Consider the following 19139-nt stretch of genomic DNA (forward strand, 5'->3'; position numbering starts at 1 on the left):
ATCGATTTGTTTGGACATTAAGTGAAAGAGTGAAATGTCCAATTTGATCAAATTTTGTTGTTGTTATTATTCGTTTTTCCTTGTTGGTTTCTTCTCGTTAAGTACTGTTATCAATTTAGAAATAATCTTTTTTTTTTTGTTTTTGTAATTTGTGTTTAGCTTTGTGCAGACATCGATAATGATGATAAGGGCGTCGTGATTTTGTTGTTAATTGATGATGATTGTTGTAATTGCGGTGGTGGTGATCACCCCATAATCAAAAATGTTTTCGATTTTCATTGATTTTAAATGATCAAGACACTGAGTGCTGTAGTGATGGCGTTGTAGTCAATCAATTCGAATTAAAATCACCTTTTCAAAGAGTGAGTTTTCGTAGAGATTTTTTATCAGCTGTTGTTTATTTTAATTGCCATCATTTTTTTCATTAATTCAGGATTTTTTCACCCGAAAAATAAAATGGCTGATCGAATGATTACAACTTGAAATGGAAATTTTTGTTTAGTTTCATTCAGCATTCTATTTTATCTAATTTAGAAAAAAACAAACTTTATTTAAGGAAATTTAAATTTAAACAAAATTTGATATTTTTAAAAAAGAAACGACATGTAACGTAAATTGCTGTTCATGTTTTCATTTTTTTTAATTAAACAAACTCGAAATTTAGTAAAATGCTTTTTTTTTGTTTGAAGATTATCTCAAATGATATCGACAAAATGATGTATGGCATATTTGTTTGTTTAATTTTGGATTTTCATTGTTGAATAATATTTTTTTTTGGCTTAACAAACATGAATTATTGTTTGATTTTTGGATAATGCTTATTGATTGATTGGATTGATTGATCAATTAATTTTATTTTCCCAAGCGAAATTTTACGTGTTGAAAACGTGTGAAAAAATATGTCTCCAATGCTTTTTCCCTGCTAAATTAATTAATAATTAAAATTTCACTAAAATTATTGGCTTGTTTTTGGGGATCAATTTTAGAAAGAATCAATTTTCTTCAAACGAAAACTTTTATTTTTCGGATCGAAAATTCATTTTTTTCAACTTTTATCGAACAAATGAAGGATGTCCTGAAGCCATAGTGAGCAAGAAGAAAAAACCTTCCAAATAAATCTTTTAAGAAGATTGTAGGATACCAAAATGATACCTATTCTTCATGTATCCAATTTATAATTGGACACTACGTTTTTGTGATCAAATCATTTTGATTGTATTTCAAAATGACTTATTATTATTGTTCAAATTGGAAACTAAGAAAATAAAAACTTGAAAACCGACAAATCTTTTGTGGCGAAAGAAAAAATAGAAAAAAATCCAAGCTCAGCCAAATTGATGATATGGCAATTTCTTCACCAACCAACCAACCAACCAATCAATTATTATTATTTTTTGGTGGTCATAAAAATATTCTTTTCACACATTCATTTATGGTTGATTACAATCAATCAATCGATCGATCTATCGATTGATGCTAATTGATTCCATCGAGAATTCACTGGATTGAATATAGTGAGTGCGGAAAAGAAAAAATATTCATTAAAAACATTTGATTCATTCATTTGTTCTACGGGTGTCGGTCTATTTGTCCATTCAAGTGTAGCATTCGGTGTCCATTTCAAACAAGACCGAGAGAAAGAGAGAATGATGTGTTTTGGGGCGAAATTCAATACTTGTTTTGTAAACTTTGGTTTTTTTTCAGCAGCAAATTTCACATCATCATCACGATTCATTTGATACATTTTGATTTTGGGTTTTTTTATTTTCATCATCAATGGTACCCATATTGATGATGATGTTGATGATTTGTGAATCGTTTAACAAGTTGTTTATTAGTTTAGTGTATTTAGGTTTTTTTTCTGGTTGTATAAATCAAAAAAAAATATCAAAAGACTTATGGCCGCTTTCTACTTATTATTTTTGTGTGGACAAAGCGGCCATTCTTTTCCGTTTGCTGTTTTGTTACAAAAAAAAATTCATAAATGTTACACATCACATCAGTAATATTACCCAGGATTGGATTAAACACACATTGAAACGAAAAAACTAATATTTTCTATTTAAACTAGCCATTTTTATGGCTTAATTCACCGCTATTAGCAGGCATCAGTAAGATTGAAGCGCAGCACTTTTGAAAAGTTTTTTTTTTTGTAAAAAGAGAAAAATATTAGCTTGGGTCCAATTAGTTTAGCTTGTGAGTTTTAGTCTCACTTCGTATTTTTTTTTATTTTTTTTTGTCGGCATCACAATTGAATTTTCGTTTGTTTTCTCCGCTGCTCGCGTGAATGTAAATTTGCATCTGAATCGAAAGTTTCATTTCGCTCGCTTTACAAATTGTTCATTTTTTTCGCTTTGTTGGATCTATAGGATATCATATTTACTATGGTATTTTCCATCGATGACCTCTCTCTCTCTCTCTCTCTCTTCCCCTTATGTTTTTTTTTCTGTTTGAATCTCTAGCGATTAAGCAATAGACTGAGCACATAGTATTTTATTGAACGTGTTTCGCGTGTATAGCGCTAGTTTTCGGTTGTTCATTTTACACAGATGATGAAACAAACGCGTGCATTATTTAAAATATTACCACCAATATGTGTATATTTGGCATTAATTTGATTATTAAATAAAATCGTTATGTGAATAGAGTGTGTGTGTGTTTAGTCGAGAGAGTATATCGTCGTCGTAAAAAAACGAAACAACAAATGTAGCTAAAAAATGTCTGTGTCAAATGCTCAATTTGATGTTCTTTTAGTTGTTTGTATTGTTTTGTTACAAATAGCAAAACAAAATTGATCGAAAAAAAGGTCTTTTTTTTGGTTGTTGGTGAATATTATTATTATTATTATGATGATGATGACTTTATTTTGTCAGCTTGTTGAGGGGTTTTCAACAACCGGTCGATACTTTTTGTTTTTGATTGTTATAGAAATGATTTTTATGATTTTTTTATTCATGATTCAAGATGATAATGATGAAAAGACCTGGAATCAAATTTTATTAGTTCATTTTTTTCTGGAATCATGAAAAACATGATTGATCAATTGATATCATTAACATTGCTGTTGATAGTTTTTTGTTTTGTTTTGTTCGGGAGAGAGAAAAAAAACTAATTTACATTTGAATTGAATTTGAAACTTGAACTGACAAACAAAAAAGCTGTTCGATTTAGATTGCCCGACAATCAATCCACTTGAACAATCTCTCTCGCAATTTATATCAGGCTTTTGTTCATTCAAATCGATTTGTCACCTTTTGTTTTCATTGAATTTTTTTTTCTTTTATTATTGAAAATTTTGATTTTCAAATCAAACATACAATGGGTAACAATCAGGAGAAATCACATAAAACTTCCTGTCATGACCATCATTATTATTATGAACAACATTAATATTGGCAACCTGGGTAATTGAATTATGAAAAATGACAGCCATCGAAAACAAAACAAAAAAACAAAATTGAAAAACAAAACTGTACCGATTGAAACAATCACTTTGGAACACTGACGGTGAATCAAACTTGAACGAATAAAAGAAAATGTATTGATTGTTGTTGTTGTTGTCATGATTTTGACTTTTATTATTATTATGCACAACAACAACAACAATCGTTTTAGTTTCTCCAATTACAACAACAACAACAACAACCGAAAACAAATTCTAATCGTTTTTAGTTGTTGTGTTCAAATTCTATTGGGAACCAACAAGCGAAGCAAAAACAAGAAAGACGATCGAAAAGAAAGATAGAAAAATCATTCTATAAGGGTGATGATTGAAAAAAAAGTACAAAATTAATGTTTGTCCAATGTTTGAATTCTCATTTGGATTCTTTTTCGTCTCTTATTTCCACCAAAAAGAAAAGAAAAATTCAATCGTTCAAACATTCAATTTGATTGAATCCAAACAAAAAAAGTATAGAATCAGAAACATGAATCATTGATTGAATCAAGCTAAATGATTATGTTTAGGATTGAATTGCCCGAAAAACAAAACACACGCCTATTAAATTAGGTTTAATTGATGAACAACATCATTTGATGATCAACAGAAAAATATTCTGTTGTAAATATTCAATTTCAACAAACAAAAATAACGAATCACAAACACATTTGCACATACTGACATTACACATTTGTTGTTCACTTTTTTTTCGGTCATTTTTGTTGTTGATGTATTCAATTTTCTTCCAACAACAACAACAAAAACATCATCATTAAACGTACAAAAATTGTTTTAATACAATAAATTGTCTATGATGGTGGTGATATTTGTATTTGGTGTGTTAGATTTCTTTTTTTCCCCTCTTCAGTGTTAATTTGTATCGACTGTGTGTTCGAGCTATTACCGACCAACCAAAAACAACGAAAAACAAAAAAGACAAATAAACAATAATGATGATAATAATGTTTGTATGTTTGATCCCAAGAGTTTTCCATTGAAAAGAACAATGAATAATAATAAGTAAATTGAACATTCATTCATTCATTCATTTCGATTTTCATTTGATAAAAGAATTCTTTCTTTCTTTCTTTATGCCAAATATACGATTCACTGGACCCAATCTGAACGCCAAACAAACAAACAAGTGTAGTGAATCTGATCGATCCATATGATCATAAGATGATAAATCCAGTAGTACAATATAATAGTTACAATTGCTACAATCAATTTTCACCAAATGTTTCAATATATTATTGTGTATATTTACACATTGGATTATCTCTTTTTTTCAATATAAATTTTCATTGTTATTATTATTATTATTATTATTATTGGTTATATCAATAATAACAACATTTGATTCGATTCGATAATTTGGTTTTGGTTTTTTTGTTGTTGTTCATTTTACTTTCTTTCTCTTTTGCTTGTTTAGTGTTATTATTTTGTTTTGGTCGAATTTCTGCTCCACACACACAGAATCCAAAATCCAAGAAAAGATTCTTGTTATATTTCAATCTGTTATTCAGTTGAAATGTCCATAAATAATTTAATGATAAGATATTTGTTTGTTTGATTGATTGATGTGTCCAAGCAATCGATACGTGTATTGCTTTGAGCAAAGCATTTTGTTTTTTATTTTCTAGTGTAACGATTGGACGACAATCTTAGCAATTTTCCTTTTTTGACAAATGTTGTCTATGAATAAATGAATACAATCAATACGTGTTCTTGCCAAAGAAAAAACCCTAAGGAATTCTTCAACTAACAGAATGAATCGGATGATGATTAAGTGGATCTGAAAAAAAAGAAGGAAAACTGAAGGAAAGAAAAAAATCTGCCATAATAAAAACAAATCAAGCAAACAAATCATCATCGTTATCGTTGTTATTTGTCTTCACCAAATTAAGGATTTGAGAATTTCTTTCTTTTTTTTTAGTTTTCGAAGCCAGAAGCAATCGGAAAAAATCAATCTTCTGCTGAGTTTTTTCATTCGTGTCACACAAAGATTCACGATTATCTTTCTCTGTCTACGATTCTTCATGTTTTCATGAAACTTAAATGATTTCGGAACAAAAAAGATTACTATTTTTTGAAACGAAATGATAAAAAACATGAATAGAATTTCGTTAGTTGTCGTTGTCATTCGGCTAGGTTTTTTTTGGACTGGATTCACGTTCAACAAACAAAAAAAATTGTTTCGAGAATTCTCTCGAACATCATTTATATCTCGGAATTTTTTTCCCAATTCCAAATTCTGGTTGTGGACGAGATTCTCACTAATAATGTTGTGTATATAGGGAGCGATGCAACAAAAAAATTGGTTTGTTTTGAAACGATGCTCAATACGTGAATTCAATGAGAATTTTTTTATTTTTTTCATTGGAAAAAATAAGTTTTTTTTGTTGTAATTCAACTTTGTAGATCAAATTGAATCGAGTGAATCCAGTAAACGTGATTTGACTTAATTTTAGTATAGTAGCAGTTTTTTTATCTTCTTTTTCAAATATTTTTTTGTTGTTGTTTAGTTGTTCATCTTCCACACACACATTTCGGGATGTTTAAATTTTTTTTGAAGAAAACTTTTTAAAACAAAACAAAAAACGGAAAAACATTAGTCATTGAGAATGTTTTTGTTTTTTTGTTGAAATTTAAACCCGAAACGAAAGAAAAAAACTAAAGTTTTTCTCTCGCTTTTTTTGGTGATCTTGATTGCCTAAAGGGTGGTGGTGTTTGATGTTGGTCATCAGTCAGTCAGTCAGTCATTTATCATCCATATTATGGAATGGTCAGTGGAAAAATTTGAGAAAAAAGAATATTCTCTCGTGTTATGATATGATGTATAATGTGATGGACGCCCATTTCAATTTTACTTGACGTTTTTTTTGTTTTTGTTTTTGTTTAGGGGTTTGGTTGTACGAATCTCATTAATTTAAATTTGTTTTTTGCGTTGCACTTTTGTTTATTTGTTTGTATACATGGAATAATAAATTTTGTTTTTTTTTGGAAGAGAAAAAAAAGTTGAAAATTAAATAAAACAACAACAAAATAATAATTAACATGCCGTAACATTCAAATGCATCCACTTTAATTTGGTTTTGTAGGAAAAAAATGGACCATTTTTAGAGTCAAGCATCAAATAGTGTTGCAGTGAAGACCATATTTGTATATCATAGTCATAGTCATTAACCTAACCTCACTCAACTATGAATCATGGTCATAGTCATAGTCATCAACCTAACCTCACTTGACTATGAATCTTAGTCATAGTCATTAACCTAACCTCACTCAACTATAAATCATGGTCATAGTCATAGTCATAGTCATCAACCTAACCTCACTGAACTATGAATCATAGTCATAGACTTTCAACTATAGTTGATGAGAATTGAATGAATATAGGCCCATCAAATAATAATAATAATAATGGATTTGTAACATTATTCCTAATAAAGGGATGTCTATTAGACTGTTTTTAGTGAAAAAAATGAGATTTCTCCAATGAAATTCTTTTACACTCTTCTTGAATGAATGTAAAGTGTATATATAGAAAATATTGGGCCGTGATTTGTGTTTTTCCAACACAAACACACACACATAAAGTCTATGTGTTATATATTCACATTTGCTATTTAGGATTTCTTTTTTCTTTTTTTGTTGAACAACTAAACAATCACAGCACAGACACAAATACACTTGTTCTAGTAAAGCCCGGAAACAACCAAAACGAAAAAAATCAGTGAAGAAAAAACGATATTGAAGAACGTTACCAAAACTAATGTGCAAAATGTATAGAGTAAATGTTGTGTATGACTGTGATTGGAGCTTGATGATGATTCGGGTTTGGCTTTCAATTTCGCCCAATATATAAGTATTGTTGTTCTTTTTTTCAGGGCGAAACAATACAACAACAAAAAATCTATGACTGTTGTACAAAGTTAGATAAGGCGAGTACTACCGATTGTTGTCGCTGAATAAATCTCTGTTTTTAGTTTATTTGCTAAAAAGGAACAAACATACTGTATTTGTATTTTCGTTTGTTTTGTTTTGTTTGTATGTCGCCCAAAAAGAAATACAATTTTCATTTGAATACAAACAAAAATGAAAATCATAAATGATCAATGATAAGAGATTTTATTTTTTGGGGGGGAAAGAAGATTCAAGATTCATAATGATTATTAGTTGAATTTCAAATTGGAAAGAAAAAACTTTCATTTCAAACTTTATTAGGAAACAAACAACTATCGATTGAATTGATTGATTTTATCGATATTTTTTGTTCGATAAAAGAAGATTGGATCATTATCATTTTCATTCTTTTTCCGGGACTCATTTTAAAATTCTTTAGAATTTTGTTTTGTTGTTGTTTTCGAACACCATTATCATCCAATGATGATGATCATCATCGATTTGGATGGAGAAATTTTTTTTCTTGTTTCCATTCTTGTGTTTTTGGAAATTTTGAAATCGAAAATTATTTTTTAGAATTTTTATTACTTTCAATTAGGGTTTTCGATTTCGAAAAAAAATCCAATTGAATCAATTGAACACATAGCAGTTATCATCATCATCAAAATTGGTAAGAATATTTGTCTTCACATCGTTGATGATAATGATGGGCCATTTTACCAAATGTAGTTTTTGTTTTTCGAGTAACAAAAAAAAAGTTGAAGTTGAAAAGACGAATTTGAAAAAAGATATAATCATTATGATGATGATGATGATGAGTATTTTTGAAAAATTTTTTCAATAACATTCATGAAATCGACATAATCAATTTTGATGATGATCATCATGATAATCTTGGAAGATCGCGGTCATAAGTGTCAATAATAATAATGCGAAAAAATGAAAGTTTCTGAAAGCTTTGTTATGAAATTGGATAGATTTTTTTCTCTGTTTGGTTTGTAAATGGCATCATCATGATTGTTATGGAGATGATCTCGAAAAAAAAGCCAGCCATATTGATATTAAATAAAGAAAAATTGGTTAATTAAATTAATTTCTAATCAACATAAGATGTCAAAACCTTTTTTCACCATCAGTATTTGGGAAAGTTTTCGGGAAAAAAAACTTTCAATCATCATCATCATTATTGATCGAAATGTTTTGACATTTTTTTAGGTGTTTTTTTCTTCTTCTGTGGATCTTGTTTGTTTTAGTACACTTACTTTCATTCGATCATCGCATAATGTCGATTACCTAACCATTCTGGAACAGGGAGAAACAAAAAAAGAGGTCCAACGTTTGTTTCACAGGCGTGTGTGTGTGTGACAATTCGACAATAACAACAACAACACCGATGATGACTAGATAAATATTTACCAAAAAATTTAATTATTTTTTCTTTTTTGCTTTCTAGTTTGCTTGCTTGATTCATTTTAAACACGCACATACTTTGAATGTATGAGAAAACCTTGACGATTCTGTTGTTTTTTTAGATTCTTTGATAGAAAGTATCGAAATTTCATCGATAGAAAATATAGATTTTTTCGATTGATTGATTGAATTAAACAAAAAAAATTCAATGATTGAATAAACACACATTGATGGATTCAAAAATCAATCAATAAGGATGATCAATCGATCATTATTTTTTTCAAATAATGATAATATCATCATCATATTTGAAGTGTTTTTTCATTTTTTGAAATCAATCATGATTGTACCCGAAAAAGTCAAGTGGATTTTTCATTATTATAATTGAATTTCTGGATTCAAAACAAATATTGTTTTTTCGGTTGTCCATTCATTTTTTTATGGTTTCTTTACATTTACCGAATGCCGATTTTGTTTTCTCTTCGATTTCAATCTAGGAGAAAAAAATCAAGAATCTTTCTCCACTCGATTGATGGAACGATCAAAGAATTGAAAAAAAATCATTCGATGGTCTGTTGTTTGTTTGTATGGTTTGTTTTTTTGAAGAATCTTTGTTGTTATTATTTGTCAAATCGAATCGATCAATAATTGGATGACCAAATATTTACTTAATCAATTTTTTTTGGTTCCCTGTTTACTACAACTATGACTGATGGATAGCAGCAGCCAAAGAGCATCATCATCCATAAGCTTTCAAGAGTTTGTCCTGGTTTTCTGTTTTTCGCAATTGTATTTGCAATCATCTTATTGATTGTCAATGTTGAATGTTGTCAAGGTGGCTGTTTATTTGCTTTTAAAATTTATTCCCAATTCTGTGTGTTTGCCTTCAATTCTGCGAAAAGAAAATGTCAAATTTGGAAAAACAAATTCAAATTCCCAAAATTTGTTCGAATCTGACCGATTACCAAAAAAAACCTTAAAGCCAAAAAATTGACAAATCGCACATGCTCAAATAGAATTGGTTAAATTCTGTCTCTATCAACAAACATTGAATAAAAATAAGCAAAAAGAAAGAAAGGGAAAAAAATGTAGCTGAAATTCTAGCCTAAAAATCAAAATGGAAATCACACTTGCAATTCGAAAGTTAAAATAGCATAGATTTATCCGCAACAAACCAGCCAAATCGGTCAACCCAAACGAAGAAGAAAAAAACGCTCCAAAATGATATTTATTTTAATGATGATTATATTTTGACGATAAAAACGTGTGTAAATGTGTGAATAATAATAATAATATGATGATGATACAGGTACTGCCAGGTTACAAAATAGAATGAATGAATGTAAATTGCAATCGAAATGGAATTTCGTTTCCCAATTCATCTCTCTCTTTTGGTAGATTAGATTCACGCGATAAAGCCCATCATAATCATCATTGTGTAATTACTAAAAAAAACTGCCTTTTTCTGGTTTCCATTATTTAATTAACTCATTTTGATTAATTACCCATTACTACAATGGGTGATGACCAGAGGATTTTTTTTCTGTTCAGTTTTAGCCAAGTCAATCTATTGTTTTTTTTTGAGTATGATCATAATGATAATGATATAGATTGAATTATCACGCATTTTGTTCAAAACACAAAATTCCCTTATGGCGATGATAGAAAGAGATAAATCGAATGATGATGACCAATCTGACCATCTGAATTTGTAATCGGTTGTAATTTGTGTTTAGTTGTGTTTGGCTGATTATCGAGATAGATATTAAGCGAAAAACTGAAAGAATAATGATATTCAAATCATGTACAAATCTATGGATAAATTTATGTGTGTGTGTGTGGTCAATTTACTTTAATTTCATTGATTTTATTCTGTTCCAAAAAATGACGATGATTGCGTGTTTTTTTTGTAGAGGTTTTTGTTTTTGGCAACCAAAAAAAATCATAATTATTCTTGCACAGGAATTGACTAGGAGATTCAAGTGTTCAAGTGTAAATCGAAGATTCAATATCGATGAATCATTTTTTGCTCTTTGGATTGGCCATAATGTTTTCCATGGAAAGAAACATAATGATCAAGTATGATTGAAATCAGATAAAAAGCTAGGCAAAATCCTTTCATTTTTTTACTGATAGAAAAAGATTAATCGAAATAATTGAACCTTATATAATGAATCATATTTTTTTCCAGGAAATATTTTGTAGAAAAAAATAACGAAATTCCAGTTGTGTTCTCCCCCTTGTGTTTGAACATAAAATGAAAACATGTATGGAATGAATAATAATCAGCTAGAGAGAGATTTGGATTTGGATTTGCAAGGACCATATCCATAAACATAATATCTTGAATGACTGAGATTCTCTTCTATGCCTTTCCTTTTCACTTATTATCATATTTTTTTTCTAAATAGTAAAAATTAATTAGTTTTCAGCAACTTTTTTTTCATCTATATCTATTCAAAGAATATTTTTCTGCTTTGCTTAATTAACTGGATTCACTTTTTTTGTTTTGCTTTTGGTGATGATCTTCCTCTGGTCGAAGCTCGTTAATAATAATTCTCCAGGGTTCCCAAAAACGAAGAAGAAGATTCAGAAAGAATCTCTGAATTTTTATTATGGGGAAAATTATATGAAACTTTAAAATTTGCCTGAAAATATATATACAAGAATGCTGATAGAGCCAGAAAAAAAAAGATTAAAATGATAATTAATCTAATTTGTTTATACACTCACGTTATTAACATTATTTGACTTTTTCCATCTTTGTTGTTATTCATGTGGATTTATCATATCAACAACAACAAAAATCCATAAACATAAAGTCAATAAAAGTAAATGAATGGAGAGATTTGGGAATTCAACCAGCAATATATTTTTCAGTAAATTTTTTTTTGTTTTGTTTTTTTTTTGGTGATTTATAATCACACACACACTAACGTTATTATCATTTTGTTTAAACAAAAATGTGCACTGTAAATTTTTTTGTTGTGCCCATTTTTATTTATTTGGATTTTTCATTCAATTTATCCAACAAAGTAATAACTGTATTAACACTTTTTTTCTTGTATATTTAAGAGGGTAAATTTGGAATTTTCATATTTCTATGATTATAATAAAAAAAAGTTAATATTTCCATATATCAATCAATCAATCAGTTTGGTATTTTGATTGGAAAAAAATCATATAAACAAAATATCCCGATACCTATCCAAACAAAACGGATTAACATTATTAGTATTTTATTTGTCATATTGTGATTTCTCTCACTTTAACTCACTATACTTGTTTCCGGAATTTATTGCATATTGATTATTATGATGATGATGACAATGGAATTTTTCTTTTTTCTATCCATGATTTGTCAAAACAGTAAATTACATCATTTTAATTTATAGCAAGGAAGGCAATGATTATAAATCATTCTGTGTTCTCTCTTTAATAAACTTTAATAATTTTATCGTATTTGAAATTATAATGACAAAAAAAACAGCAGCAGCAGTTTCCTACGGAATTTTTGTTTTCATTTTTCAATAATTTTTTCAAATATTATAAAAAAAATCCGCGAAACGATTTGTCTTTTTTATTCTTCTATTGTTCCTCCCTGAAAAAAATTCAAATTCAAAAAAATTCTTTTCGGTAATTCAATAATAATAATATCGGAATGATAAACATTTATTTTGTACTTGGTTGTTGATCGATTTGAAATGGCCGTAAATTTCATCATTGTCGTTACCATTTTTTTTTGAATATCGAAAATAAATGTTTTCTAGCTAGTGTTTAGTTTTAGTTCCATTCTTTAGAATGGAATGAACAAAAAAAAGAAGATAATTTATACGAATGGTCTGGTGTGTTGCGTTAGTGAAGTTTTTTAAATATTTCAATGGAAGTGAAAAGTGAAAATTTGAACTTTTTCACTTTTTCATTAAATAATATGTCTATTATATTGAATTGAATTGAACCATCATCATCATTATTAGGATAAAATTCTGTTGTTGCTGTTTTTGGGGCACATTTGAATTCCTCAAAGATTTTTTCGTTTTGTTTTGTTTGGTTTGAGGATCCCCAAAAAACAAATCGATCGAGGTCATGTGTTTTCTATGATGATTCTGGGTCGATTCGATTCAAAAAAAAAAAAAAATTCATTCCAAAGGTTTTTTTTTCTTATTTGTCGCCTCTTTTGATTTCATTGGAATGTTCTCGTTGTTTTGGAAAATGGCAAGCTAAAAAAAATCATGAAAATTCTTTTCAATAATGATGATTATGAGAATAATAACCCGTGTAACTATTGTGTTTACCCGGCTATTTTTTTTTTGTTGTTCGATTCAATGTCTGTTTGCATTCTTCGTTAATTGACTTTTAATTTAAAATCATGATTAATTATTCGCTGTTTTTCTCTGCTCTCTTCTTAATGATGACATTTTTTTCCAAATAGATGTTGATAATGTACATTCTTCGTTCGTTGACTTTAAATCGTTGATGATCATAAATAATGATTGTCGATTCCCTGAATATAATAATCTTTTGGAACAATCTTTGAAAATGATTTTATTACAACATTATATATGGATATTGTTGTTGTTTTTCATCCCTAACTTTTCGTGAATCAAAAAAAAAAAAGATTCATTCCTAGTTATCATTGTCATCATCATCATTCAAACTGTCCTAGAGTAAACACAAACATCCCAAACACAGTCACTCGGGTTGTAACGCTATGATGATGATTATCATTATTAAACTTTTGGACGTCAGTTAAAATGATTATTATTCATAACATTGGTCATTAAGTAAACAAAACAAAAAGCAAGCAAGCAAAAGAAAATTTATGATCATCATTATTATTGATTGAAGCTAACAACAAAAACAACAACAATGAAAACAAAAATCATGTCCTGATAATAATAATAATAATATCTATAGTAAAATAAATCGACTGATCATTAATGAGATTTTCGTTGTTGTTTTTGATTTTGCCCCTTTATAAACACAACTATTTTTTTTTTTTGTTTCAGCTTGCGTCACTATTGGTGGATCATCACCATTTCCCGTACTATCAATATATATTGATAAACGATAGTTTTTTTAATTAGAATTTCCCTTGACCAGATGATGATTTATATTCATTTTTGTATTGGATGATGATGGAGAAGGTTATATAAAATGATAGTGTATGCGTGTGTTTGGGTTTGTTTGTCGTTCACCAAAAAAAGAGATAAACCAGGTAAAATATGAGAATGTATAATACTAATAAAATATAGTCTTGTAACATTTAGAATTTATATTTTTGGGTGATAATAAACAATTCTCTTTCCCCATCTAATGTATGCTTTAAATATCTATTTTAGGTATCCGTCAAGGAATCTCTTTTCTTCAAATTCAATGCAAAAAAAAACCAGAACAAACAAAACAAAAATCCTAGACTTGAAGTTTTTTTTAGTTTTTGGTTTTTAGAAACTTTTTTTCGTACATACGTAATTCATTCCGTGTGCGATATGACAAATTTTCAAATTTAGCAATTTTTTTCATAAGAAATGAATTGGTCATTGAAAAAAATTGATTCCGACAACAGCAAAAAAATGACCATCACGCGATTCATTTTGAACAAAAATAACAATGTATCCCATTGACGGTGTGTGTGTGTGTGTATGATTGCAATATTTGATCAATCAAACACACAAACATTTAAATTCATTTTTAGCTTTTTTTTCATAAATGATATTTGTTGTTCAAGACCTTTTGTTGTTGTTGTTGTTAGTTAGTTAAGTAAATGAACGAATATTGTCGTTTTTTATTAATATTTTAAATGTCGCTGTTCATCAATCTATTACTATTACTACTGAAAAAAACATTCATTCATTGACGCTTGTCATCATCATTGTTGTCGAATAAAAAAAAAGTTTCAAAAAAAAAAAAGGAAGGTAAACATGTAATGGATTGATTGAAAGGTTCAACAACAACAACAACAACAACACCATCATTGACTATGTCAGTATTTGGGTTTTTTGTCGAGGATAACATGACAACAAAAATGTAGAATTTGAAATTGATTGTCATTTATCCTGGTTAGTTAGTTAGTGTCGTCGCCCATCATTGTCGATCTTTCCGTTTTTTTTAAAAGAATTCTTTGATATCTATTTCTGGATCATTGAATAGTAGAAACCTTTTCTTTTGCTTGTTCAAACAAGCAAATTAATTAATTACTTTTTTCGCCTTTCGTATTTCACATTTTTGACAAAAAAAAAGAAAAAGATTTTTGACAGACATTTCATTCGCGAAAAAAAACTGCAAATTTGGTTTTGGATCAAAGAAGCCTAGTTTTGGATCTTATGAATTTTATCATCTGGAAGATTGTTCTTTTTTATTTGTATTTTGTTCGGTTCGATGCATTCATTTTCTTTGGATAAAAGTTTGGTTTTTTCTTATAGTCATTAACTAAACTCACTATGTTAGATTAGGTTGATGACCATGACTATGACTAGGTGATATTATTAGTGAGATTATCATCGTCATCATCATCATCAGTGACATTATATGATTGAATATTTGATGTTGTGTGTGACATAGATATTGGTTTTTCTTTCAAGTTATTTTTTAAAAATATCTTGACCGAAATATTATCACATTCGGACATACTATATTTAAAAAAATAAATATGAAAAAAACCGATTGATATCATCGATGTAACATTACATTTGAAAGAAAAAAAAGGTCAAATAATAACTACTGTCACTACTTTGAATTTACATTCACTTGTCATTATCAACATCAAATCAAAAATTCAATGATAAATTTTTTTTTTACTTTCTAAATTAAGATTATATTTAAATTTCGTCATGGTTATTTTGAAAAAGGGTACTTACGTATTAGCCTCAAGGCGAGATCAAGTTAAAAAAATTAAAAGTGTACACCCAAAATTTGCACACAATAGAACACGGTGCTCGCACAACACTTCTATGCTAACTTGCTACTTATATATAAAGAAAGAATAAAACAAACAAAAGGGGACATCATTGACTTTTAGTTAAAACTTAAAAGGCAAAAGTTCTAAAAGAACTTAAATACATTATAGATTTTTTAAAATCAAATGTTTTTATCAGCAGTTAGGTTTTCCTACCCGGAAAACCTAACTGTCTAACAAATAACCTGCCTAGATTAATTTTGATTAATTACAAACCAAAGAATATTCATCTGCTTTTTTCTTTCTTTATATAAGTAGCAAGTTAACATAGAAGTGTTGTGCGAGCATTGAGTAGCATACTCATAGCATTGAGTTTTTGGCTCTTGTAGATTAGGAACCAAAAACTCAATGCTAACTTGCATAAACAGAGAAAAGAGCAAATGAACATTCTTTGGTTTTCAATTAATCAAACTTAATCTAGGCAGGTTAGGTTAGGTTAGGTTAGGGCAGTTAGGTTTTCCGGGTAGGAAAACCTAACTGCTATTGAAAATATTTGATTCAAAAAAAAGATGTGATGACAAAAAACTCATGACAAATATTATGCAGATAGCCTAGGAGTATAAAATACAATGTTTAAAATGAAACAATTGACACAGTAGAACTTTTCTTTTAGAACTAAACTGAAGTGTTATTCATATTTATTAAACACAAAAAAGTTCTTTTAGAGCTAAAATGAAGTGTTATGCAAGCGTTTAAACAACACTCTCAAATTTGCGTGCAAACTTGATCTCGCCTTGAGTCTAATACGTAAGTACCTGAAAAAGCGAGAGGGAGACAGAGAGATGAAAAAAAATTAACCATAACCAATTCGAATGTTAAACCACTATTTCCACATCACCATCACCTAAAACCAATTTTTTTTTGTTTCGATACAAAAAAATTTTGGATCAAAACAACAGATCTACAATGTCACATGTGTCATATATTCCCACATTAATTTTATTCATTCAGGTCATTCATTTTCTGATTATTATTATTACATTAGATTTGAGAAAAGAACTACATACGGCAAGTGGTGAGAAGGCAACCAAAAACAAAAATTGACAAGTGTAAATATCGTTGTCTTTGTTTGTCTGTTTGTTTGGGTTGTTTGATCCGCCGATTGGTCCCTTGATGTTGATTAGTTGATGGATTCCGTGTGTGTCCGTGATAGGGATTCCCATAATAATAATAGTTCTCTTTCAATTCTCATCGAATATGAATTTCTGGGCAAAGTAAAAAGAAAAATTAATGGTTCGATTCAAAGCAATTCGATAACAAGGTTAGAATTTTTTTGAAGAATTTTTTTAAGGAAATTATGTCATTCTTTCCCTTTCATACTCTCACTATCTTGCCTATCCAAATATCAAAGTCACGTGGCAGATTAGTTTTTTTGTTGGATATCAAACAAAACAAACATTGAATGTAAATGATGATTATCATTCATTGATCATTGATCATCATCATCATTGGAAAAAGGTCGAGTGGCAAACAAATGAAAGCGGTCATATTTGGTCACGTGTGTAGGTGTGTGCGTGTTTTATTTATTACTCTCTCTTTCTTACTACTAGCACCACAACCAATTTTCATTTGAAAATGATGATGATTAGAAAAAAAGAAATTCTGGAAACAAGAATCATCATCATTCAATTTGAATCCAATCCAATTTTCCAATCTAAAAGTGAATCAAATAATACCTTATGTTTATTTATTCAAGTGTGTTGTCAGTGTGTGTGTGTGTGACCTTATGACTCTTGACACTTATTTTTTTGTTTGAATTTTCGTCTAAAAAATTCGTGCCACGTGTATTTCTAATTAGCGTGTTAAATTGACGAAAAAAAAAATTCCTTATACCGTTAAAAACTTACAAGCCAAATGTGGAGTATCATATCCATATATTGTGGGCGTCACATTTTCCAATGAAAAGTGTAAATATTTTTATAAAAATATTTTCCAATTATTATTATTATTATTATGATGATGATGTTGAACAGAACAAAATGATCATTATTCAAACATAAATGGATGAAAAATTTGAAGAAGAAAAAAAAATTTAATTAAATTTTAATACAAAAACCAAACAAACAAACAAAAAATTAAAGCCATCATAAATGGACACATGCCTATTATACTGACTGTGTGTGTGAATGAAAATATGATTATCATTCACATACACACTAACAAACAAACTAATTACAACTTACAACTGGATAAAGTTCATATAGAATTTTTTTCAAAAAAAAGCAAAAATGTTTCATTTTTTTTGTTGAAATGAATGATTCTGTAAAAAAAAGAGTAACTTGTATCTGGTTGAATAAATCTTTCAAAGAATCATTTGTTAGAGTTTGTTTGCTCTATTTTGTTTGAAATATTCTCCTTCGATATATATTGTTTTTGTTTGCATTATTTATGTTTGCTGTTGTTGAATATATTTTTTCGAATATATTCATTCAATTCTACCATTGATGACAATCAATTCAAGTCTCTCTCCATGTTTGTACGCCTGGCTATATATTTGTTGTTTTGCTTGTTTGTTTGGTTAAATCAATCAATTATATTAATATATTACAGGATTGAACACATTGACTTTATATTTATTGTTATTATTGTTGTTGATTGGATGCTTGCGTGATGAATTTTTTTGTTTTGCATTTGACAATAATAATCATAATGATTTTTTATAAATGATTTTTTGTTATTCAGTCTAAAATGTCAAATATTATCATTCAATTCGAATTTAAATTGATTATTAGCCATTTTTTTCGTTTTGTTTTGTTTTCATAGTAATCATGTTTTTTGCTTGATAATTCAATCAGACAATCAACAACAACATTGTTATTTCAAATGAATAAAAAAGAAAATTTCATAAAATAAAAATATAGAAATAGTGAAACCTTTTCTCTGATGGTCATTTTCAATGAATGAATCATTCATTTTGTTTGACTGGGCGTCATTCTGTTTGGGACGTCCAGCCAACAAAACAAAAATTCCAATTGAATCTTTATATCCGAAATTCATTGTTGAAATTCTGTTTTTTTTTCTATTCTATTCAGGTTCTGGTGAATGAAAATTTCTATTTTCGTTTTTTTTTCATCGAGTTTGACATTAAACAGAACTTCTTTTTTTCTGTTGTGTTTCGTTGATTTCTTTTTTTTCTGGTTGATTCCATATGATGACATTATTATTATCATCATCATCTGCTTTTATTATCGATTTTTTCTTCTTTTTTCTTTAAAGTTTATTATTTTCACATTTCAAATGAATGAATGAATGGATGGATGAAAAAAAAGCCAGATAAATAAATTCTGCTGGTGATTTAGATTCCAGAACCATGGATTCTATACAGCCAACAACAAAAAAAACATACAGAGACCAGAGATATTATCGTTTGAAAAAAAGCAAAATGACCGATTAGATTGAAAATGATGATAATAATACAATATGATCTGG

The 19139-nt window shown here is 28.5% G+C and overlaps 1 long non-coding RNA gene across 1 annotated transcript; it reads right to left on the reverse strand.

Annotated features, from left to right (window-relative positions):
* Positions 1 to 270: 270 nt before the first annotated feature.
* Positions 271 to 17792, reverse strand: LOC142645753 (uncharacterized). The gene is made up of 3 exons (XR_012846811.1): positions 17558 to 17792; positions 16718 to 16915; positions 271 to 525 (listed from the first exon to the last, which is right to left on the reverse strand). It is a non-coding gene; the product is annotated as an uncharacterized LOC142645753 (long non-coding RNA).
* Between the last annotated feature and the right edge of the window lie 1347 nt (positions 17793 to 19139).

Source organism: Dermatophagoides pteronyssinus, unplaced genomic scaffold (assembly GCF_027571235.1).
Source record: "Dermatophagoides pteronyssinus isolate colony J.1.1.1.1 unplaced genomic scaffold, Derpt_VIB-CSIC_2022.12 sq0021, whole genome shotgun sequence".
Lineage (NCBI taxonomy): Eukaryota > Metazoa > Arthropoda > Arachnida > Sarcoptiformes > Pyroglyphidae > Dermatophagoides > Dermatophagoides pteronyssinus.